A 25,365-nucleotide genomic window follows, 5' to 3' on the forward strand; every position below is an offset into this window, starting at 1 on the left:
GTTTGCTGTCAGTTGGTGTACCGATGCTTTGAGGACAGTTAGCTTTCCTGCAATGGATGGTCCCACATGGGGCATTGCTTACTCCATGGGGTGTTTGTCCATTTGGTGTTGGAATTGTGGTTTGTATACTGTGCCTTGTGGTCATGTTGCTACTTTGCTTCCATGTGTGCGTGGTTCCGGTGCAGTCTCTTGTGGGAGGCTGTTCTACAGTTCCTGTGGCTACTTCCTGCCATCAGGTAAGGCAGGGTACTTGCCCTGTGGCTGTCTTCTCCAATGGGAGTGCTTTGGGTTTTGTGGTGCTTGCTGTAGCTGCAGGGCTCTACAAGGCAGTGGGGCTGCATTTTAAGGACACTACACTAAATTCTTGAGCACACTACAATACTTCATCTCACACACCAATTTTCTTTTGGTAGCAGCAATCATGTTAATAACTTACATGAATGTACGTATGTACACTCAACAAAAATATAAACGCAACACTTTTGGTTTTGCTTCCATTTTGTATGAGATGAACTCAAAGATCTAAAACTTTTTCCACATACACAATATCACCATTTCCCTCAAATATTGTTCACAAACCAGTCTAAATCTGTGATAGTGAGCACTTCTCCTTTGCTGAGATAATCCATCCCACCTCACAGGTGTGCAATACCAAGATGCTGATTAGACACCATGATTAGTGCACAGGTGTGCCTTAGACTGTCCACAATAAAAGGCCACTCTGAAAGGTGCAGTTTTGTTTTATTGGGGGGGAATACCAGTCAGTATCTGGTGTGACCACCATTTGCCTCATGCAGTGCAACACATCCCCTTCGCATAGAGTTGATCAGGTTGTCAATTGTGGCCTGTGGAATGTTGGTCCACTCCTCTTCAATGGCTGTGCGAAGTTGCTGGATATTGGCAGGAACTGGTACACGCTGTCGTATACGCCGGTCCAGAGCATCCCAGACATGCTCAATGGGTGACATGTCTGGTGAGTATACCGGCCATGCAAGAACTGGGACATTTTCAGCTTCCAAGAATTGTGTACAGATCCTTGCAACATGGGGCCGTGCATTATCCTGCTGCAACATGAGGTGATGTTCTTGGATGTATGGCACAACAATGGGCCTCAGGATCTCGTCACGGTATCTCTGTGCATTCAAAATGCCATCAATAAAATGCACCTGTGTTCTTCGTCCATAACAGATGCCTGCCCATACCATAACCCCACCACCACCATGGGCCACTCAGTCCACAACATTGACATCAGAAAACCACTCACCCACACGACGCCACACACGCTGTCTGCCATCTTCCCTGGACATTGTGAACCGGGATTCATCCGTGAAGAGAACACCTCTCCAACGTGCCAAATGCCAGCGAATGTGAGCATTTGCCCACTCAAGAACTGGAGTCAGGTCGAGACCCCGATGAGGACGACGAGCATGCAGATGAGCTTCCCTGAGACGGTTTCTGACAGTTTGTGCCGAAATTCTTTGGTTATGCAAACCAATTGTTTCAGCAGCTGTCCGAGTGGCTGGTCTCAGACGATCTTGGAGGTGAACATGCTGGATGTGGAGGTCCTGGGCTGGTGTGGTTACACGTGGTCTGCAGTTGTGAGGCTGGTTGGATGTACTGCCAAATTCTCTGAAACGCCTTTGGAGATGGCTTATGGTAGAGAAATGAACATTCAATACACGAGCAACAGCTCTGGTTGACATTCCTGCTGTCAGCATGCCAATTGCACGCTCCCTCAAATCTTGCGACATCTGTGGCATTGTGCTGTGTGATAAAACTGCACCTTTCAGAGTGGCCTTTTATTGTGGGCAGTCTAAGGCACACCTGTGCACTAATCATGGTGTCTAATCAGCATCTTGATATGGCACACCTGTGAGGTGGGATGGATTATCTCAGCAAAGGAGAAGTGCTCACTATCACAGATTTAGACTGGTTTGTGAACAACATTTGAGGGAAATGGTGATATTGTGTATGTGGAAAAAGTTTTAGATCTTTGAGTTCATCTCATACAAAATGGGAGCAAAACCAAAAGTGTTGCATTTATATTTTTGTTGAGTGTATAACATATATCTTTTAATGTTGAATAATGCACTAATTCTGAGGTTTTGTAACAAAAGCAGACAGATCGCAAAAGATTCTGGGTAAATGTGCCTCTGCTAAACACTGATTGGTTCAGTCATTCATTATGTAAACCAACACGTTAATGTGACGTGTGTCATGTGTTGATGTTTACAGATAAATGTGCTTTTGTAAAATATTCCATTTTTAATTTGTAAAAACAGGCATTTTTACGGAGCCTTGGAAGTGTCATTGCAAAATGTTTTGCATGTGGAGAGAATGTGCGCTCTTATTAGTGCCGTGCGCACGTTTTATGATGTATTGTCTTGTCAATATTGTCTTGACACATAAATGTTGGCTTTACACTGTGCGAGTTTTGGCACTTTTTCAGATGATTTTTCATTTGTGTGAGAAATTTTTGGACCGAGTTTCAGGTTAATCGCGCGTCCTGCATCGTGTAGTGTACATGGAGTAACAAGCTGCGTTCAACATCTCACGAGCACCTCCTGATCGCCGATGGTATGGTTGAATGAAAATCAAACCTGTTTGATATTATTCTGGTCTGGCTGCTGAAGAGCTACAAGCATCCAACCTCTCGCACTGTGCCTGTGCAAACACCGCAGAGCTGTCTTGCAATGTTTTTTGTTGTTGTTGTTTTGTTTTTAAACTTAATTTGTAAAAAAAAAAAAAAAAAAAAAAAAAAGCCATTTACAAAGCCAAAAAGTTGATTTGACAGCCATCTGATATAACTGGGGTCAAAATAAATAGAACACTGCCATCTACTGGTGCCCAGATGCTTAGTACTTAGGGCGAATACTGCCATGAACACTACTGGCCAGTAGATGGCAGTAGAGGCCTTGAAACTTACCAAAACAAAATTACAGATAATCCATTTCTGCTACATTTAAGATGCGTGGAATTTAACAAACGCAAATACAATAACGTCTATAAACCCAGAGAATATATTCATGAGAGTTTTAGGCACTAGAGTTTAATGCTGCTGTCTGTGAAGCCTGAACAGAGTGTCTGAAATGCATTTGTCCTGTCATGAACGTACTGAGATTACTCATAATGCACTGATGGGCACAGCATGTGTTCACAAAACCTTAAAAATTAGCACATTACTTTAAAACTAAAACATATATCTGATGTTTTCACTTTATAAAACTTCAGGCATGACAGTAATTTTAAATAACTTGTCCAAAATTAGTTTGGTTAAAATTTGAACCATAAGTTAAAAATGTATGCCTCTGGATGACTTGGGTGATATTGCTAGTGTATCAGTATGGTGTTAAAGGAATTTTTTTTTTTTTTTTGGTCACCAGTTCTCCTTTGTCTGCAGAGGGTAGAGTGGTTTCTCCTGAAACTAGCTCGCATCTGTTTGCAGAAGCTAGAGCAATACATCTCTTAAGAAACTCTCAACAGGTAGGTCTCAACTGATTTTAAATTTTAAAAATGTTTTCTGCTGTTCAGCTTCATTTGCTACGTTATCGGTCTAAAAGTTATTGGACGACAATTCATTGGAAGATAATTAGTCCGATAATGGTTTTTAAAGTTATCTAAAAAGATAATCTGCTAGTGTGCCCACCGCTGCCCCACTTTAACATCCAGCTACCACTCCTATCATCAGTAGAACTTTTGCCTCTAAAATAGAAAAACCTATATATTTATATTACTTCCAAATTTGGTTTTATTAAGGTTAGGCACCCATAAAATTACACAAACAGAGTGTCTGAAATACATTTCTCACCTAATCAACAAGCAAATTATATTCTCACTGGATGCAGTCAATGACATAAGACAAAGCGGAGAACCAGAGGGAGGTTACAGGATCCCCCCAACCCACCAAGGGCAAAGACTGGGCAGTAACATGGCTGGTCAGGGGAACAAATAGTACAAAATGGGTGACCTTGCAATCCATCAGGATCCACAGAGGCAGAGCAGGACACGAGCGTCCCATCAGAGTCCAAGACAGAGGCAGTACAGAGACTGGGTGAGCCACTAGGGTCCCCAGAGGAGAGAGTGCTGAGGTCAGGCAACAGCCACATGACCAAACAAAACTGGCCAGAGGTACAGAAGGTTGATCCTTAAGCCCATAATGCAGCATAGGTGAGCCAGGAGGTCAAAAAGGAGGATGACAGGGGCTAGCAGCAGTCATGTGGTCCGCTGTGAGACCCACAGGGGTCTGTCGCTGGGGCCAGAAAACAACTGAGCAGTCAGGAGGTTCTGAGGTTGAGTCAGGAGGACGGCCAGGTGGTCTATCACCACGTATGGTAATGTCCAGAGGTCGGCTGTGTAATTCAGCAAGATGTTTGGGAAAGTCAGGGGCCCGGCCAAGAGGATCTCCCGGAATCATAACAGGGGGTCTTAGCTCAGACCGTCTGAGGTGGCAGGGAGAAAAGGATAAAATAAACTGAACCGAAGCACAAACAGAGGAGGGGACTCGCTTGAGAACAGAACTAACACAGTGGGGAAATAGCTGAAACAAAAAAAAATCATTTAACAAAACCCAGAGACACTTTGACCTCATAATAACAGAATGTAAAATACAAAAAAACAACATAATGTGTACCAGAGGCAACCAACAGTATTATAACCCACAGAAGGACGGCGAGGTAAGTAACTAGACAAATGGCCTGGGGGGGTTAAGTCGTTTCACAAGAGAGCAGAAAAAAATAAAAAATCCGAAACAGTGTGCATACCATGGTAAATGAAAAGACTAGCAAATTAACTAAATGGGTTGCGTAACAATTTCCTAAGAGGATGCAAATGGAATAAAAACAAATCCAGGGGCCAAAAAGAACTGTGGAAAGTGCAAATTGCGTGAGGACAGGAGAAACCAAATCGCTTAATAACAGAACAAAAAAAATGAAGAAACCAATAAAATGAGACACTGCAGGAGCTGTTGCCATTTAACAACCTTGAAAAAGAGCTACGAGGGGGGAAAAAATGCTTAACAGAGAGACACAAAAACCCAAACCAATAATCCAAATTCTGAGGCTGATCAAAAAGAAGCAACTTAATACAGGACTTGAGAGGTAAATTAATCAATTGATGGGGTGAAGTGCAAAATCCATTTAACCAATTAGCCCACCCATGAGGGGGCAAGCAAAACAAAGTAAATTGGAAACACAGAATGCAGGTGATGGTAAAACATATTGTGGGGCAAAGGTTAAATGGAGGTATGACCAACTAAGACAGGAAGTACCAAACTGTGTATCAAACAGTTTCAACAAGTGTAACGGGGAAAAAAGAAAGCTGAAAGGCACTAACACAAAACAGAACACAAACAACTTAACTGTTCAGTAGGCTGTGGAATCAGAGGTCTCTGTCATGGATGGCACTGAAGATCGGGTTTGTTCAGGAGGCACAGACGGCATTGTTGTGACTGGGATTCTTGGAGTTGTGCACGCCCTGGATGAATTTGGGGTGCGTGGAGCAGAAGGCTTGGATGGCGCGTGCTTCTCTGATGACACTGCTGGAGATTCTGGAAATGAGAGAGGAGACACTGGGTCCAGATGCAGCAGAGTAGGGAGAGAAGCAGTCAGCACTGCAGGTGGGTGTGGCGGTGTGCACTCAATGCCGGAGGCAGCCTGCATAACGGTTGGCTGTGGAGGCAATCCTGAGAGTCCCATCAACTCGTGCACCGCCTTGGGTTGTGACGCTGTGATTGTCACTCCCGGTTCGGTCGGTAGTTCTGGAGGCAGAGATGGTGCAGAAGTAATCAGGGCCATGCATGCCGGGGATGACTCTTTCAGCTTAGTTGAGGAGGCTGGAGGCGTGTCCGCCGAGGATGCCTCCGGGAGCACATGCTTCACTGAGAAGTGGGATGAGGAGGTGTTTCCTGATGGCTCTAATGGTGATTCAGGAGACAAGATTGGTTCTAAGGACTGTGTGGGAGTGGTCACCATAGAGAGGTCAGGCAACATGAATGCTCCCGTGTCCATAAGTGCACGTGACTTTCGTGGTGCCGGAACAGGAGGCAGACGAAGCGTAGGTGGAGTAGGAAAGGTGGTGCACAAACTGAGGTGTTGTTTGCCTGGGTGGTCTCCCGATCTTGGGCTTTGGTGTTTGTGGTGGGGTCCGGGGTGGGGGGGTAGATTGCGGGCCAAGGAGGAGTTTGGGGGGGGTCCTTCTGGCTGCGCTGGGGAGTCTTGGGTGCTGGGGGAGCCTCGTGTGCTTCCTGGCCCGGGGGATTGTGTCTCGCCACTTGTCTGGGGGCCGGGCCCCCCCCCCTCGTATGGCTCGGTGGTCCCTGCCCACATTTTGGATTCAGTTGCAGTGGCTCCTTCGCCCCTGTCCCTGCCACCGCTTGCTCCTCCCTTTGGGGGCCGTGGTCCAGGTGGTGTGGTTCTGCCCCCCCCTTTGTGGGACCATGCCGGTGCCCTGTGTGCTTCCTTTGGGTATGAGGTTTATTCCTTGCCTCTGTGACGGGAGTGCATTCCAGCGCCACTGGGCTGTTCCCCTGGTGGTTCGTCGGGCTGCCCCGGTGGCTCTGGTGGCTGCCCTTTCTGACCCTTGTGCCCGTCCCCTGCCCTTTATCTCCTGGTTTCTCCTGGGGCTCTGTGTCCTGGACTCATCTCCGTCTGTTGCGTGCAGTCGGCCGTATGGCTTCTGACGTGCCAGGGTGGTCCATGTCATATGGTAAGGTTCTGTACTTTTGTCTTGGCCCAACACACCAGCCACAGTAGTGATTGGATATTTAGCTGTGATCTGGATCTGTGTGCATGGATGATTGTGTGTTTGTGGCCGTCACCACAATTAGGTTTTGGGTGCCCTCAAGGGGATCAAGACTCTGGTGTCCTAGATTAGGGTATGGATGCTTACTAATTAGACAACAGACTTTTGCTGTCACTACTTGTTCATGCATGGTTGTTTGTCCTCATAAGTTGTATGGTTGGGGCCCCGTCTCCTTGGTGTCTCACTTCTCATCACTTCACAGTTATTGCCTTCCCACTTGTCTTTCATTCTTGTCTGTCTTTGTATTGTTTTGGTGGTCGGCCATTCCTGATAGAAGTTCTTGGTTGGCTTTGAATAGGATGTTGTAGGCTGATCGGGAAGGGCGGATGCGGGTCACACATGCACACCACGTTCACTCACGCACTACATACCTTCTGTCTTGCAGGAATAAATTGCATATATGTGTATTAATGTACATAAATGGTTCTGCGAGTGTAGCATTTACCATTACTATATATCAAGACGGGAGAAAAAAAAACAAAAAACTGAGGTGTAGTTAAGAGCAGTGTTTGGTAAATTGCTATCACAAAGCATTAGAAAACGACTGCACCATTCGCCCTATTGATATGTCCCATAATCCCTTGCGCTACAGAGAGTCACTGCAGTCTAAACAACATAGAGAAACCACATGACGACATTGCAAATGAACTGCAATTTTTTATGCTTTTCATAACGTTAATAAGAGACTGCATGCATGAGACCCTGAAAACTTGATAAAACAAATATTGTAAATAATCCATGTCTGCTCCATTTAATCTGTGTGGAATTTAATTAATGCAAACCGAATTTCAGACATATTACTCTGGAACAAACAGGAAAAACAGTGTTGTCAAGGACAAACAGGAGGACGTTAAAGAGCGAACTTCACTTTCCCCCAGAACAACATGAACAGGAAGCGATCGCGGCTCACAGCAATTCCTACTGAAAATAATAGAGAAACAACCTGAGCTTCTCGCATGTTTGCATAAAACAAACACAATAACAACATATAAAAACCCAGATAATATATCAACCAGAGTTTTAGGCACAATAAGTTTTATGTTGCAATGTTAATGCTGTTGTCCGTGTGCAGCAGTTAAAGTGCAGCCTGATAACTTTTTAACTTATAAAATACATCTATCAACTGTTTCAGAATACCATAACAGGTCGGTTTAACATAAAAAATATTAAATATTACTCACAGACATATGCTCTTCAGGGTTTTAGCGGGGAAAAATTAGGATACGCGTAAAGCGAAATAAAAAACAATTAATCCATGAATCATAGATTGAAGCACTGCTTTGACCTGCGAATCACAGCTTCGATTGGTTCAAGGTTCAAAGCAAAGCTGCGCTGCAGAAAAGTTGATTACAGACCCCCTGCAGGTCTGTAATCAATGTAGAGAAATGATCATATTCCTAACAAACACCCCCCAAATACGCAACTGCAAAAAAGCCTATCGGACATGCCTCATGACAAATCGGCCTGACTTCGTTGAAGTCACTAGTAATCAGTTGTGTCTTTGGGTGAAAACACGACTTTTTTCGTGTGTGTGTGTATTTTTTGTAACGAGTAACGGCATGGCGAATAGAAAATGTATCAGAGTAGGAGTATGCAATTAAGGTCGGAAATGTAGTGAAGTAAAAGTGAAAGTAAGCTGAATTTAAAAAACTCAAGTAAAGTACACACTCTCCCAAAACGTACTTAAGTACAGTAGTGAAGTATTTTTACTTCTTTACTACACAACACTGCTAATAGGCCAACAACAACCTGGTCTAAAGCTGAATGCAGATGTTTACAATGCTGTCAAAAATAACTGGAATCCCCACCACTGGTTATATTAGCTACAACAGACAAGCAGCATGTCCAGCTGTAAATCAGTTTTAATTGGACATAACAAGAGAAAACTGGTCACTACGCCAGGGGGGGTAAAAATAGATTATAAACCAATTTCTTGCAAATGTTGAATGATGCAACACAGTGAATGTCAAAACAAGTGAAGGCAGTGTGATGTACACTGCTCGGTTGTTGGTTATATTTATATGCATTTGTAATACAGCTCATATTTAAACTGTAAAACATTAAGCCTCAAAATACATTTCTTTGTCATAATATCACATTTGATAATGAAATGTTATGAATCATTGCCGTTTTTACCCATATACCAGTAGATATGTTGGTATAATACATTTTTTACTGCCTACTATCTTTATCAGTATAGGCTCCCCAAATAATCCATAGCAGACGGGCTGTAAGATATTCACATGTGATGCATGTCCTTTCCCATAAATCTGTCAGCTGCTTCAATTATTTAAACAGCAGTAGCAGCAAGATTCAAGCACACACAACTCACGACACTGACTGTTGTAATTATTGTTCTGCCCACCATACACCCACGACCAGTGGTGGGCACACTTCCGATAACAGATAATTATTGAAGATAATGTTTTCATTGTCAGATTATCTTTTTCGATAAATTTAAAAACCATCATCGGACTAAATATCTTCCGATGAATTACCGTCCAATAACTTTTAGACCGATAACGTACTAAACTAAGCTGAACAGTGAAAAACATTTTTAAAACTGTTGAAGCTGTTGAGACCTACCTGTTAAAAGTTTTCTAATAAGCATGGTATTCTATCCTCTGCAAACAGAAACCACTCTATTGTCTGTAAGCAAATGAGAACTGGTGAGAAAAAAAAAGTAATTTCTTTTAACACCATACTAATATAATCGCAATGTCACCAAGTCATCCAGAGGCATACATGTTTAACTTATGGTTCAAATTTTAACCACTCATTTTAGACAAGTTATTTAAAATTATTGTCATGTCTGAAGTTTATAAAGTGAAAATATCAGATATATGTTTTCGTTTTAAAGTAATGTGCTCATTTTTAAGGTTTTGTGAGCACATGCTGTGCCAGGCAGCAATGCATTATGGGTAGCATAAGGTAATCTCAGACGTTCACGACAGGACAAATGCATTTCAGACACTCTGTTCAGGGTCCACAGATAACAGCATTATACTCTAGTGCCTAAAACTCTCATGAATATATTCTCTGGGTTTATAGACGTTAGTGTATTTGCGTTTGTTAAATTCCACGCATCTTAAATGTAGCAGACACGGATTATCTGGAATTTTGTTTGACATTTTTTCAAGGCCGCTACTGCCATCTACTGGCCAGGAGTGTTCATGGCAGTATTAAACATCTGGGTACATGGCTGCTCTCAAGGTGTTGGTATTGTCCATTGTCCAGGCGCTTTTTGTGTGCATATATTTGTTAACTTTGTATTCTAAAACTACGGTTAGAAGTAATTCTGACGGGGGCGCGGCCTGCTGCTGACCCTGCGCTCACTGTTTGTTTCACTGTTTGTCTGTTAGCGTTATTAAATTTGTTTTAACGTATTTTTTTAAGCAGTTCATTGGTTTAATGTGGATGTGACCTGTCAGAACTTCACTGCACTTTGCACTTTGGACCTTATCGTCGCAATGAAAATCGCACTGCTGTGGATCATTTTCTGCCTATCAGCGTTTGAGCACGGGAGCTGCCTCACAAGCCGGCAAAGCATCCTTACCTACACCAGAGAGCATCTTTTGTCACTTCGCTCACCTGGTGGGGTTCCTTCAGTTTGTCTACCTGCGGACTGTCAGGAAATCCGACGGCCTCTTAAATGTCTGGGGAAGAGGAAAAAGCGTGGCTCCAGGGGAGGCGTGAGGCACCGACTCTGGAGACGCCGCAGCAGATTCCCGCTGCCTGTCATCACTCTGTCTAACGTCCGCTCAGTAAGCAATAAACTCGATGAACTTGTGCTGAGAGCCGAGCATGACAGTGAATTTAGACAGAGTAATCCTGTGTGTTTGACGGAAACATGGCTTAAAGATCATCACGATACACCGAACCTGTCAGGCTACACCGTTGTCAGAGCGGACAGGGATGCGCGCACTGCGCACAAATCCATCGGAGGGGGTCTGTGTTTGTTTGTGGATAACAGCTGGGCCACTCAATACAGCACACGAGAGCAAGTATGCACACCTGACTATGCGATACTGACTGTATCTTTTAGACCCTTTTATCTTCCGCGGGAGTTCGGACAGATCACTGTCATTCTCGTATACGTGTCCGGTCCAGATGACGACGCAGCAGGAGAGAGAATAGCAGAGAGCTATAATAATGCACTCACCCGCTCTGCTGACCAGCCCGTTTTCATTCTGGGTGACTTTAACTCCTGCAGTCTGTCTGACCACCTGCCCACTCTACAGCAATATGTAGACTGTCCTACACGTCTGTATCGGACGCTTGACCGTTGCTATGGCAGCATCCCAGAGGCTTATAAAGCGGTATGCAGACCGCCTCTTGGAAAATCTGACCACAATGTGATTCATCTTTTGCCTAAATACAAAGCTGTGGTCAAAAGAATTAAAACAGTTAATAAGCAGGTACATGTGTGGTCCGAGGAAAGCAAAGAGCAACTCAGAGACTGTTTTGATGAAACAAACTGGGACATTTTCTTTGAATCCTGTCTGGATGGAGATGAACTCACTGACACCATCACATCTTATATTAAGTACTGTGAGGATAACGTGTCAGAGACTAAAACTGTGAAAATATTCCCAAATAACAAACCCTGGGTGTCCAAACAATTGAAAATCTGTCTTAATGAAAAGAAGGCAGCCTTCTGCTCTGGTAATGTGCAATTAATGCAGGAAAAAAGGAGTCAGCTGAAAGAGCTGATTTTGTGGGTGCTCTCAGGATTGGTCTGTGCTGCTTCCTGCAGAGGGCAGCATGGTTAAACATTCTTGCTTATTCTTTAGGTCTTTTGATGCTTTCAAAAGCAATTGTGTTAAAAATCAATTACAGTTCTTTAGTAACTGCAAATGTCCCATAGACAACACTGGAATTTATCGGTTATCGATTATCTGTAACTTCCGATACATTTTTGAGTGGTTTATCGGTTTATCTTTATTAAAGATAACTTTTCAGTTATCTGTTATCGAAGTTAATTTTTTGGTTATCTGTGCCCACCACTGCCCATGACATAAAAAAAGGGCAGAACTCCTTTTTCACCTGAACCTTCCTGGGTTATATGCCAAGTCAATGGGAAAGTGGAGCTCAACACTCCCTAAATGCAACTGCACTATGCTAGGGTGACCAAACGTCCTGTTTTCCCAGGACATGTCTTGTTTTTCACGTCCTGTTCTGGCCATCCTTAGTCCATGGGCCAAGCAGGTTTTCGGTACCACTTAAGGGGACGAAATGACACTTAGAATCCAGCCTCAGTATACCATGGCCTACACAAAAATGTATGATAGCCATCCCAGGGTGGTAGCTGCAGCCAGGTAGGGGTCAATGAAGAATTACACAGAGGTCAAACTTTAAAAATCCTCCAGTCATGTTGAAAACTATATCACATTACTTGTCTGATCATAAATATTCCAAAAAGGTATAGTTTGAACCATCTATTACTGAATGTTCTGGAGTTATGGGGTAAATACAGCAAAATGGTGACAAAGGTCAATTTCAGTTTGTACAGGAGTCAAAAGTTAAAGTTGCCACAATTTCAGTAAAGAATGATGCAAACTATTGTTTAGGTTAATAGGGTTCTAATAAGGAATAGTTTGCACCATCTATCATGCTTAGTTATCATGTTAAACATATGTCACATGTCATAGAATCCAATTGACGATGACCTTGTTTGACCGTTATTTTGGAGCCCAAACATTCAACACAATCAAAACTATTCCATTTACATTCAACACAATCAAAATTATTGCATGTATTCATCCTTTTATTTCAACCAATAATTTGCATAATTTTTATTGACGTTGGGACAGCTTTAATTTTTGACCCCTATATAAACTGAAACTGGCCTTTGTCACCATTTTTGCTGTTTTTACCCCATAACTCCAGAATATTCCATCATAGATAGTCCAAACTATACCTTTTTGGAATCATTATGATCAGACAAATGTGATATAGTTTTCAACATGATTTTAGGTTTTTAAAATTTTGACCTCTGTGTAATTCTTCATTGATCCCTACCTGGCTATAGCTACCACCCTGGGATGGCTATCATACATTTTTGTGTAGGCCATGATACACTGAGGCTGGATTCTACGTGTCGTTTTGTCCCCTTAAGTGGTACAGATCAGGTCAAAATTGATGACTGGCTCATGGACTACCTGTTTTTGTTTGTTTGTTTGTTTTTTTAAGAAAGTGATGAAAAAGTCCTGGTTCTCATTGTTTTCATCTTTGAGAATCTTTGAATAAACTTCGAGTATCATTTGTGTATCCCATTGCCGGGCTGAGTGTCCTAGTTTTCGGTGATCAAAATATGATCACCCTGCACTATGCACTTTTGAATGTGCACTGTAGATCATCAACCTACACCACTAATGTGGCATTCATGCAAAAGTGTCAAAAATGTCTGAAGAAAGAAACCTTAATCGAACTTTTGGTGGATAAAGAACACAAACATCATCATTCATGTGAAGCACAAACCTCTCTGGCTTTGTTTGCTGCAGAGGCATCTGTCAGCTGCTTGGGGTGCAGCAATCTGATAATTTGGTGCTCAATCAAAATTTGAGCCTGGATTGTCAGGTCCTCCTGAGACTGTGCAGTGGTGGCAAATATCCTCCTTGATATACGTGTGGCACATTCGTAATATGGACAAATGTTCATGCAGAGAAGACCCAATATGCTACCATCAAAAAGGTCTTCTGGTTAGCAAAAAAGTACTTTTCAAGCTTGATGTCTGCACTGCAAATTAATAGTAAAATGTGGGTAGCTTATATATTGTGAAGCTGTCCTCTGTGAGGAGAATCGTTACAATCTTTGGTAATTTATATATTCATGATTGCAAATGTGGTCACTTCATTTATTCGGAGTGATTGGCAACATCCTGCATTTGTTCAATTTGCACGCTGATCTGAGTTAATGTGTTTGCTTCATTCTTTATGTTTAAGCTGCTTGTTAATTTCATTTAAATGACTGTATTTGTTGATGCTGCATCTTCATTACTTTCCCTAACGAGGCTGCTCGTTATCTGATTTCTTGTAATGTCCTTTAGCAGCTCTCACAGAGGGAACAGTCAGACATATTTATCTTAAATGAGATGTCTCTCTGTAGGTGCAGCACCTGCATCTGTCACTCAATTCAAGCTGAAAAGACAAAAAAAGGAACAAATCTGGAGATAGACTGCACAAACCGTAACAACACACACACAAACACACGTCAGAAACAAGCACTTAGAGAGGACATCCACCAAGGCCCAGTGGTTTTCTGTTCTTAAGAGTTAAGTGCACTTTTTTTCAACTTTGGTCACAAGGGGTGGATTTAGGCCCTTTTTAGATGTTAAAAAAATCTGTAATTGTAACCTGTTTGTCGTCATGATGTTGCTGTTGCTGTAGCAGCCTAAGTGGTGACATGCTGCTTTTACCGTTGGTGGTCCAGCATCCTCAGGAAGAGAAAAAGAATGAGCAGTTTTTTTAAATTGTTGCAGATCAATAATACAGGAAGTCAGCAAAAAATAAAGCAAATAAAGTAGACAAATGTTCTGAGAACACTGGATCAAACTGTCGTTACTGTTAGTGGTTATAATTCTGTGTGCTTGCTCTAGGGCAGTGGTTCCCAAAGTGGGCCGTGCGCCCCCCTGGGGGGAGCATGGCGTCATTGCAGGGGGGGTGCGACAAGGCTAAAAACAAAAAAATTTACTTTGTGTTGGACAGCTAGCAAGCCATGGCAAACGTCAGCGGACCTCCAGGGAAATGTAAGGGCGACAGTGACACTGCAACAGACAATACTAAAGCAAAGTCAAGAAAATATGATGATTCACATCTCACGCTCAGGTTCACCTGTACAACAATGGGTAATGAAGAGAGACCACAGTATGTGCCGTGCCTCAAAGTGCTAGTAGCTTTGGACAGCATGAAGCCAAACAAGCTAAAGTGACACTTAGAGACCTTACATCCTGCACACACACATAAACCTGTGGAGTTCTTCAGGAAGAAAGTTCTCAGCTGTCGTGCACAACAGAATACATTCACAAACGCAGCTGTTGCTACATCAAATCCACAACTTGCCTCTTATAAAGTAGCCTACAGAGTTTCAAAATGTAAAAAAAAAACACACTCCATCGCTGAGGAATTAATATTGCCTGCAGCTATTGATATGATTTCCACGATGATTGATGAAACAACTGCCAATAAGCCGACTATCCCTCTATTAAACAATACCATTGCAAGGCACATCTATGACATGTCAAAAGATATGGAGGAGCAGCTCAATGACAAGTTATGAGACAACCATTTTGCTCTGCAGGTGGACAAAGCCACGGGTAGCAACAAGGACTGTTTATTAATAACATATGTCAGATTCATTGTCGGGTTTAGAATACTGTACCTTTGATAAGAGGAAGAGACAACCAGGCAATAAAACAAGTGAGAGATAGAATTCAATTTAAGCTTGCGAGGAGTGCAGTCAGGCTACACTAAAGTCTGGCCTGCGCTCCCGCTCTTTTTATTTAGGACTTCCCTACATACATGGGCGGTACAGCTCCTGAGGGGAAGAGTGATAGCGCGTGAGCTGTTGCCGCAGAACTGCTGATTTCACAATACATTCAGGATGTTCAGAACCTTTTTAATCTTGGGCTCGGTTAAGATGTGTTTAAGACATCTAACGATTAATCACACTTCTTCTGACAAAAGGACTGATGTATCACAATCACACTGTGGTTGGAACATTCAATTCTCTATTCTTTATCTTACTGCTCAGCTTCGGCTGCGTCCTGCATGAGTCATCTTCACATGTCCTAAAAAGAGCTTAGTGTGCACACAGAGATACCACAACTTGCAGAAACACGTCATGTCACATATCTTAAGTAACCTTCACCCATCACATCAGTACAATACACTTTATCAGAGCAGAGAGAACTACATTCTACCAGAGCAGAGAACACAAAACATGCATGATAAAATAAAACAGTGTATCTACAGAATAACTCCAACATTTCCCCCCTGTTTATCATGCATTCCAACGGTATTACATCTTCACCTAAAAGTAAACAATTGTTACTAAGCAACCACTTCTTATTCAGATTTTCAGCTGCAGGGTCATTAAACAATGGTAAGAATACATTTACACTCGGGAGGTCTTATCGTTGGTGTTGAGGTCATCGTCAGGTTCACCATAATCACCTGGATCAGGGAACAGATCTGGAAGATAGTGGTCGTAGTCGTCTTCTTCATCAGTTTCATCATCGTCATCGCCTGGATGGTTACCCAGAAGGGGGTATGCCTGAGCTGAATCCTGTCTGGCTGGTGAGATAGCAGTGGTTATCATTCTATTGACTAGACCACGTAGACAAGGAATACAACAGCATCCACACAAGGTCAGAATTGCAGCAAAAACTGCTATAGATATAAGCGCAAAGGAGACCAAAGTGCGATACTTCCCAAACACGTCCAGCCACGAGTCCCAGAATTCGGCATTAACGCCGCTGTGATCCTTCATCTTCTTGTTCAGTGTCCGCAGGCCCTCAATGGCCTGGGTCAGGCTTCCATCGGCTGCTGTGTTGTTCGGTATGAATGTGCAACACTGTTCTCCAAACATTGCACAGACTCCTCCTTTCTCAGTGAGTAGCATGTCCAGGGCTATGCGGTTCTGGAAGGCCATCAGTGAGGTGGCTGCCAGTTGGGAATGTACCGCTTTAAAACCTTCCTCTGTCCAATTTCCCAATTTCTGCATGTTGTAGTGGATGTAGTTTATTCTGTCTACGTTCTTATTAATTGAGCACCACCAACAGATGGAGGATTCAAATCCAGCTGCTATCTGATCAGCCAGTTTGTACTCATCAGGCACTCCTCTGGGGACTCCTATTGCGTCAATATATGTTGGATCTCCCACTCCTTTCCAATCTCTTTTTACTCTATGCCAATTTTCAGGCACCACAGACTTTAGGTGCATCAGCAAGTCCTTGGCTAAAATGGGAATGGCTTTTACTGGGAGGAGTAGGGACACTAAAGCACAGTAGCCTGACACATTCCTAGGCAATCTGTCAAAAATTCTATTATCTCCACACCACCACCACACGTCACTTCGGCTGACTGGTACAAATGAACCGTTTATCTGTATTATTCGACTACACCACTTAGTCTCATTCAGATTTCCTAGTGGTTTCCCTGTTCCGGGCAGTTTGATACAGGAGAAATTTCCCAAAGCTACCTTTTCTGAGAATATTGGTTTGTTTTTTACCGCAGCCGCAACGGGGTAAATGTGGTCCCATACTGAACAATTGTGGTTTCGGTGTATTGTTGTATTTTTCATTACCACCAATAGGCAGTCGTCCGATATCGCTGCTGGAATCACCTGTAAAATTGGTCGGGGCCCCATACATACTACGCAATCCTGTTTTGTGGATTTTACTGCTTGCTCCGCCATCAGGAGCCAATTGTTATTTTGTCCACTAATTCCCGTAGTTACCAAAAACCAATCATCTGCTGACAGAGGCCCTTTATGCAAGCGGGCCTGCTTGGCTCTTACAGACCCCGGTCCGGGGAGAAGGTCACCCAGTATTGTTTGATTCGTGGTGTCTCTTAAGGCATTTGTATTTGGTGTCTTTGGGCATAGCACAATCTTCCAGCAAGGATCATACCCCGCTTTGTATGCACACAGTGCAAACGTGTGACATATCCGTTCGATTGGTCTGCTTATCGGGAATTTTAACGAGTTTATTGTGAATGTCACTGTTTTGGTTCGGCCGCTGACTGTTAGGTTTGATATGATATTTTTCCAACTATACGCTTCATCTGTCCACCCATAGGAATTTTGTGGCCAGGCGGACGGGTAGCCATTCGTCAGAAAGGTATTTCCCCACCAATGACTGGCACGGGGAAAACCCGTAGTCATGTAGAAATCATAAGCCAGCCATTGTCCAGGATCACCAATCCAGCTATCTTGTCTGAGGGTCAAAAAGGGTATCTGTACAACATAATAGATCCTGGGCGTGGTGTAACAGGCATAAAACCATTGGTAGGATGTTTCCTGGTCTTCACAAGGATTTAGTCCGCATAGTATCTGCCTCCCATGATTGTAGCAGGTTACTCCCTTTGAGGTAACCACATATCGTTTAACGCGGCGGATTGAATTTCCACTTGTAGTTTCGTCTGTTCTGGTTGTGATGTTCTCTACTTCCCCAAAGTCAATTCCCTTTTTCATTAATGGTGTCCACACGTGCATTCCCCATATAGTGACTGTTATGGCTCCTAACACTAATGCCCAGCAGCACAATGCTGTTTTCATCCATAATGGTGTATGGCGCGACATAGTCAGGATCTCCCTAAAGTCAGTGTCCTAAGTTTCTGGTCAGTGGCTTGTAATTTCTTCTGCTGATTTTCGTGTCTGCCCTGGATCTTAACACCAGAGCCACGCACTATTATCAGACTTGCTCACTTTCCGTACTTACACTGGGTTTACAGAGATCACTTTCTTACAATGTGTTAAATGTATCCACGTTTGTCTTTCTCCTATTTTTAAGGCTGTGGGTGTAGTGAGCAGTACTTGGAATGGACCTTCCCACTTAGGTGAGTGCCAGTGTTTCCTCTTGATGCTTCTTATCAGTACCCAGTCTCCAGGTACCACTTTAGGGTCGTCCTGTGGAGAGATGGGATCATCAATGTTTGAGGTCCTGTCCTTTTGCTTTTCCAGCATCTTTCTCATATAATCAGCTAGGTTTGCTTCTTTTGGTATTTCCCATGGATTTCTGAACTGAGGTAATCTGTACGGTCGGCCAAAAAGGGTCTCATATGGTGTTAATCCTGCTGTACTTGTGATGTTTATATACATTTTTACTAAGTCCACGCACTGTGTCCATGGTCTGTTTGTTTCTTCCATCGCCTTCTTTAGCCTATTTTTAATTGTCCCATTCATTCTTTCCACTAGTCCTGCGCTTTGCGGGTGATATGCACAGTGGTTTTTTAGGTTTATGCAAAACAGTTGTCCAATGTTTCTCACAACTTGGTTTACAAAATGCGGTCCATTGTCACTATAAATTTTTTCTGGTATACCATACCTAGGTACTATGTCTTTGCACAGTGCTTTTGCCACTGTTAATGCATCTGCATGTTTTGTGGGGAAGATCTCGACCCATTTTGAAAATGCATCAATAATGACCAAACAAAATTCTTTCCCTTCACTTTTGTTCAATTGAATATAATCCATGTGTATGGTCTGAAATGGATATTGTGGTTCAGGGAACTTTCCTCGTAGAGGTCTCAAATTCCCTTGCACGTTGTGTTTTGCACATATCATGCATGCTTTACAAAATTGTTTTGAAAAATTATTAAATCCAAATGTTGTATACACTGTTTCGATTTGTTTAATCATCCCCCCTGTCGAGACATGGGAAACACCATGGCTTGAAATAGCTGCCCATTTATACAAATTTTTGGGCAACACAGGTTTGTTAAGGGGTCACATGTAGAGACCGTCCTTGTTTTTGACGGCTCCATGTCTTTCCCATAATTTCCTCTCACTGTCCGGGCTTTGGTTTTGCATTTCTACCATGAGATCAGGTGTTACTTCAGTTGCTTTATCAATTGTAAGTGTGTTAGGATCAGCAACCACATGAAGATGGCCTTCAGCAGCAGCTTTTGCAGATTCATCAGCGAACGCATTACCTTGGGAAATAAGATCAATCCCTTTTGTATGCGCTGCACATTTACAAATAGCCAATTGACTGGGTAGCTGGACTGCTCCTAATAATTTGGTGAGCAGAGTGGCATGTGTGACAGGCTTCCCTGTTGAAGTGACCATTCCACGATTTTTCCACTGTTGAGCGAACACATGCACCGTGGAAAATGCGTATTGGCTATCAGTATAGATTGTGACAGATTGATCTCTGAAAATTTGGCAGGCTACAGTGAGAGCTACCAGTTCGGCCGCTTGTGCCGACATGTTAGCAGGTAGCTTGACAGCTTGTAGGACACTATCATGTGTCACTACCGTGTACCCAGTCATCGTTTCTCCTAGATGATTTTTCTTTGAGGAGCCGTCCACAAATACCACTGTGCCCTCTGAAAGAGATGTATCTTTTAAATCGGGTCTACATTTAGATACTCGTTGGGCTTCCTCCACACAGTCATGTGGTTCTCCATCCACTGGGATGGGCAAGAGTGTGGCAGGATTTAATGTTGTGCAGCATTCAGTAGTCAAATGGGGTTGAGATAGGAGCGTAGCCATACAAGAAAGATGACGTGCTGGAGACAGAAATGTCATATTTGTTTGTAGCAGCAATGCTGACACTGCATGGGGTACTTTTAGTATTAATGAATGGAAAAGCACAACTCCGGCAGAACTCTCTATAGCCATAGAGGCTGCTATTACTGCACGTACGCACGGAGGAAGTGCACAAACAACACTGTCTAATTTGGAAGAATAGTAGGCAACCGGGCGAAGCCTTTCTCCATATTGCTGCGTCAATACAGAAGTCATAAAATTACCTTTGCAATCGACAGTTTGAACAAATGGTTTGTCATAATTTGGTAGGGCTAGAGCCGAGCTAGACACCAGACTTTGTTTGATTTGCACAACTGCCGCTTCCGCCTCTGGGGTCCCCTTCAATGCTGTTGACATGGATATACTTTCGTCATACATTAATTTCAAGAGAGGAGACGTAATTTGTGCATAATCTGGAATCCAGCTACGGCAGTAGCCAGTGATGCCTAAAAAGGACATCATCTGCTTTTTTGTCAATGGCTTGGGTGCCTGGAGAATAGCCGTCTTCCTGTCTTGAACAATAGTGCGTCCTTGTGCACTCAATTCATGTCCCAAATACTTTACTGTCAGGGACCACAACTGTAATTTGTTCTTGCTGACCTTATGTCCTTCCCTGGCTAGGTGATGTAAGGTGGCCAAAGTGTCTGTGATGCAGGTATCTTTGTCATGAGAGGCTATCAGAATGTCGTCTACGTACAAGAAAATCTGGCTACCACCTGGTGGTACAAATTTGGCCATACTAGCTGACATTACTTGCGAATAAATGGTTGGGCTTTCAGCATATCCTTGTGGCAATCGTGTGTATGTATACCTTTGTCCTGCATATGAAAGCGAACCAGAACTGGCTGTCTGGATCAACCGGGACAGAAAAGAAAGCATTACTAATATCAACAACAGTAAATACTTTAGCATCTGGTCGCAACGAATTTAACAACGTGTACGAATCTGGGACACAAGGAGCTCTTTGAACAACAGCATTGTTGACAGCTTGTAGGTCTTGCACCATTCTCCAACCTACGGAGGGAGGAGCCTTTTTTACCAGAAAGATAGGTGTGTTACATGGTGAATCGGGGCAGGGGATCAAGACTCCTGCCTTCAATAGATCTTGTATTACCGGTCGGATCCCTTCCGTCACATCGGGTCTCAAAGGGTACTGCCGGACACATGGGCGATATTCCGTTTTTGGTCTAATTTGCACTGGTAGGGCTCCTTTTACTAGCCCTACATCAGAGGGTCCTTGGGACCAGAGGGTAGGTGGAACTTCCACCAACCTCTGCTCATCCTCTGGATTCAATAAATATGATCATGCTGTCTGTTGAGGATTATCGCAATGGTCAACACTACTCCCTGCTTCCAAATCCGTTCTATGGAGAAGGAGTACACGGAATAGACCGGTGGAAGGACTGAAAAATTCTCCACTCCCTGGATGGGATTCAACCCAATCGGTTGCATTTATGCCCTCTTTGACCATAAACCCTAGGCTTTGCCAAGTCACGAGATATGGTTTGAAGAGGGACACATGGAAGGGAGTCCCAGTCCTATGTAATCTCTGAATTTCTGGAGGAACATGAGAGACCGCAATTGCAGCTCTATTTTTCCCATCATGGTAAATACAGTCTGCTACTGCAGATGTTGGGGTTACTTCCTCCAAGAGGCTCTCATAGTTACCGTCCGGTCCTGAAGTACCCTTGAAGCACAATGTGACATGGAGATCTTCCGGTTCATGTGTTTGTTCAGGATGAGACAACAATGTTTTAGCAAACGACAGAACAGATGCACCAAAAGAGGTGGGGCTAGCATCTCGTAGTTTCAGAAAATAATAATAGTAGCAGTTTAGGGCGTAATTTGAGCCTAAAGTAAAGACCTGCAGCTGATGTCATTTTACTCGCAACAGTCCATTGTCCGACACTAGAGACAGTCCCAATGCAGTTAGACCATCTCGTCCGAGAAGATTAACCGGACATTGGGGCATCATCAATACAGAGATGCAACATGACTTCCCTTCTGGGTCCCGAATCCACACGGGTTGGGACACAGGGACAGCACATGTCTTCCCATTGGCTGCTCTTACCCAAAATGTTTCATCACTGGGCTGTAACCCTACCGGCCATGAGCAACATGTTGTTTTACATGCGCCCGAATCGCATAGAAAAACAACATGCTTCCCATTCATCATTAAAGTCACTTCCGGTTTAGGTACATCACTCATCAGCAGATCTTGAAGGTTTAGATCTGCCTCAGGGACTAAAGGTCCCGTTGATGTTGCTTGTCGTTAGTCATTGCAGATTCTGGCGAAATGTCCTAATTTGCCGCAAACCCAACACTCATTTGACCTTCCAGCCCAGGGCTTTGGGGGAGCTGACTGGCCTTGGCCCTGCCAATTTCCTTGCCTGTCCTGCTTCCATTGCCTCTGTGGGTTTGATTGAAAACGTCCTCGGGGTGGGCCTCTAAAATGGCCCCGCCCACGAGGTGGTCCGAATTTTCTGCCTTGAAAAAAGACTTGGCCTTCCTGCCATTCAGACTCATCAGAATAGAAGGTAGTCACCTGTTTCCTTTTTGGGGCTGCCTTTTTTGTTTTCAGATTTCTTTCTGCATGTATGGCGTGGTCTACATACTCTTGTAACCCAGCTGTTGGGAGCGTTATCATGTGTTTGTCTACCCATGCTCGGATATCTGATCTGGAGTTGGCATGGAGTGCATTTTTCAATTGTTGTTCATACACGCTATCATTTTTCAGTGGTAGAAGACCACTGTGCACTTTAAAAACTTTTTCCATTCGATGTCGATAGTCTTCGAATGGTTCATCATCTTTCTGTTTTGTGCGATTTATTTCTGTGTAATTTGACTTCTGCTGGTATTTCTGCTTAATTCTCAGCAGTAGTGCGGTCAATCGATCTTCCAATTCCTGACTATCATGGGCTAATGGAGTGTGGTCTGCCTCTGCAGGATCCCAATCTCCTTTTACATCAGCCCAATCCTTTGTCACAGTTGCCATTATGACTTGTTGAACTTCATCCCCTCTAAGATTGTAGGATTTAACCAAAGGGGTTATGTCAATAATGTACTGGGCTACATCTTCTCGTGGGGGAGTTACACCTTCCACAGCTGCCTTAACGTCTGCTTGTGTCCAAGTTCGGTACACAAGAATAGTTCTTGGTCCTGACGTATGTGGATTTGCCACATGAATCATTGGATAGACTCCTGATCCACCTGGTTCCTGATCAGCCGGTGGGGCTGATGGTCCAGGTTGATTTTCTTCATCTTTTAGTGTTTTGGATCGTGTTCTCATGACGTGTTGTGTAGGGTCTACATATGATGGGGGTTGTCCCTGCGGTAAATCTGGATAGAGTTTATTCTCCTTTATTTCAGCTTCTGGCTGACTGTGTTTTGTAGTATCCAATTTTACTACCATTTCTACTTTTGGAGCCGCAGGCCCTGTCTCATTATCTTCTTGTCTGTGAAACATCACGTTCCCCTGCTCCTTCTTATCATTTACTGTTTCTTTCTGTCTTTCCTTTGCTTCTCTAAGGCCCTTCTTTCGTTTCTCAACTTCTCTTTCCCATGCTACAATTTCACCTTGACCTTCTTTTTCTTTCTTTTTCTCACTTGTTCCACACTTTTTCTCAATACTGTTCTTTAGTTTAGTTAATGACTCTTTCTGCAGGCGTCCATCAAATCCATGATCTTTTATCCACTTATCTAAGTGTTTTGTTGAATTTGGATCAATTTTATTCATGTATATCCAATCTTTTGTTTTTAGATAGTCCCGGGACTTAGGTCTCTCATTTTTACTGTTAGATTTTCCCATTTTGTGTTTTCAGAACGTTTTAGACCAGTGATGGTTTTGCCCCTACAGGGTCCTAATCCACTGGTGTTGTTACAATCACAGGGTAGTAATCAACTATTCTGAGAAGTGCGTTCCCTTTCGCCACCCCGGAGGGCACGGGAAGGCCTTGCCTTTGCTTCTTCTCAAAACTTACTACTTACTTTCCTGTGAGATTTTCATAGAGGGGAGTCGAAGTGACTCCACACTCTCACTCAGTCACTTTTATTACACTCACACACAGTTATTTTATTTACACAAATACATAGAAACACTTTTAATAACCGTATGCATATTCTTAGGTCAGGGGAGCTCGCCCTCCCGTGGAATTTAACTAATGTCCTGCATTAGGGGACTCCACCATCCCTGCGAGGTTTAACTGCCTTTTCACTGTGCACTTATTTCCCTGTTTAACCGTGACTTTCTGTCACTATTTCACTATTTCAACATTTCTATTTTACGCAGCCTACTGCCACCATTCACAACAACAATTTTATCAGAATCAAATTCTATACTCACACTCCGTCGGTGTCTTTCCCTCTCGGTGATCCCGTCAATCTTTCAGATCCCAGCCAACGGATTGAGCCAGTCCCGTCAAAGGGTCTGAGTTACCTTGGCCAAGGATTTCTCTGGTGTCGATCACGCTCGCTGGATCCGTCAGGTCTGTTGGGATCCCGGACGAGCCCCCAGTCTTTGTCGGGTTTAGAATACTGTACCTTTGATAAGAGGAAGAGACAACCAGGCAATAAAACAAGTGAGAGATAGAATTCAATTTAAGCTCGCGAGGAGTGCAGTCAGGCTGTACACCAAAGCTACACTAAAGTCTGGCCTGCGCTCCCGCTCTTTTTATTTAGGACTTCCCTACATACATGGGCGGTACAGCTCCTGAGGGGAAGAGTGATAACGCGTGAACTGTTGCCGCAGAACTGCTGATTGCACAATACATTCAGGATGTTCAGAACCTTTTTAATCTTGGGCTCGGTTAAGATGTGTTTAAGACATCTAATGATTAATCACACTTCTTCTGACAAAAGGACTGATGTATCACAATCACACTGTGGTTGGAACATTCAATTCTCTATTCTTTATCTTACTGCTCAGCTTCGGCTGCGTCCTGCATGAGTCATCTTCACATGTTCTAAAAAGAGCTTAGCGTGCACACAGAGATACCACAACTTGCAGAAACACGTCATGTCACATATCTTAAGTAACCTTTACCCATCACATCAGTACAATACACTTTATCAGAGCAGAGAGAACTACATTCTACCAGAGCAGAGAACACAAAACATGCATGATAAAATAAAACAGTGTATCTACAGAATAACTCCAACATTCATCGATAGTGAGGATTTGAGGGAAGATTTGCTTTTCTGTAACCCTGAAAAAAAACAGGGTCACTGCAGATGAGTTGTTTAACATCATTGACACTTACTTGAAAAACGTTGATTGAAAATGGGAGGACTGTGTGGGAATCTGCACAGACGGCGCTC

Source organism: Thalassophryne amazonica, chromosome 9 (assembly GCF_902500255.1).
Source record: "Thalassophryne amazonica chromosome 9, fThaAma1.1, whole genome shotgun sequence".
Classification (NCBI taxonomy): Eukaryota; Metazoa; Chordata; class Actinopteri; order Batrachoidiformes; family Batrachoididae; genus Thalassophryne; species Thalassophryne amazonica.